A 1,539-nucleotide genomic window follows, 5' to 3' on the forward strand; every position below is an offset into this window, starting at 1 on the left:
TTTTTTATGTATTCTAAACATTTTTTCTTACATCTTTAGGTGGCACATTTATATATATATAAAACCTTTATTTTATTAATAAGTAAATTAGATAAATAAGACGCATATGAAGGATATGCGGATTGTATTTTTTAGATAAACTTAGATATTATCTTTATTTTACACCAAATCTTAAAATTTCCTTGATTCATAAAAATATTTGTCTTTGTCTCATGTTACTCTACATAACGCTCTTCTATTTGTTTGTATTTCAAAAACACAAAAAATATATGATCAAATAGAACAGAATAAAAAATAATTACTTGAATAGAACAATGTACTCGTTGTATTATATTTTTATCGATATTCTACATAAAAATGTAAATATTTGTAACACACAAAAAAAGTGTTTTTACGCTTCTATGTTTTTATCATGAAATTGAAATTTATACAAAATAAACTTTTCTTAATATTAATTTCACGTAAAATATTTTTACATAGATACTAAAAATCACACAAAACAGTATAAAGATATTATAAAATAATGTGATATATTTTTAGAATAAAAAGTATAGCCGTTTTGCTTTCTAAGTCAAATATTTTATTTTTTCTGTTTTACATTTATAAGCTGAAAAACACAAAATTATCTGTTACATAAAGAGATTAGAGTCGATGTATTAGTTTGTAAATTTGCTTTTTATATTTTTATACCTCTAAAAATTAAAACCATTTTTTTTTGATTTTATAAAATCTCTACTCTTTAAACCGTAAAATATTGACTTTAATGTTATTACGTATTTTTTCCACGTATAAAACAAAAAATAAAAAGACAATAAAGGTCACAGCAAAATTTACAACTGATAAACATAATAAAAATTATATTTTAACGTATGAAATAAAGAGAAATATGATAGTTAGAACAGAAAACATAATTTATTTGAAAACAATATCATGTTATTAGCGAAAATAATGCCTCATGTAGATAATGTAATCAAAATATATAAAATTTGGTATGGTCTAGTTTTTTTAGAACTTTGAATTTATATTCTGAAGTTTTTGTATCCATATACAAATACTATTTTATAATCCAAAAGAACTACAATTGTTAAATGATCAAAAGATCGTGAACTATAAGATTCAAAATACTTAATTAATAAATGCTCAACAGATATACATTAACCATATTTTTCTTACAATTTAAACAAATTTTTCATTATATTTATTTCTGTTTTTATGCGATTTTTAAAACTTCTATTAGAGATGTTATATAAATCATTACAAAATATGCTTGTGCATAGTTTGTAAAAAAACAAATTTGAATGTAAGATCTGTCAATGAATTTTACACTTGTTACGTTATTTTTGTACAATCAGTATTTTTTGACCTTTCGATTGTTCGTGATAAATGTGTCATATTCTAATAATCAGAAAAATTTTCAAAATATTTTTTGCTGATATATAGTGAATGAATCATAGAGCATAACAGAAATCTCTATTATGTTTCCAATTTTTTTGTTTCAATCAAAATAATCAATGATTCTGAGAATATATATAAAACATA

This window comes from Rhyacophila brunnea, unplaced genomic scaffold (assembly GCF_057557595.1).
Source record: "Rhyacophila brunnea isolate RB1 unplaced genomic scaffold, BYU_Rbru_1.0 scaffold_77, whole genome shotgun sequence".
Lineage (NCBI taxonomy): Eukaryota > Metazoa > Arthropoda > Insecta > Trichoptera > Rhyacophilidae > Rhyacophila > Rhyacophila brunnea.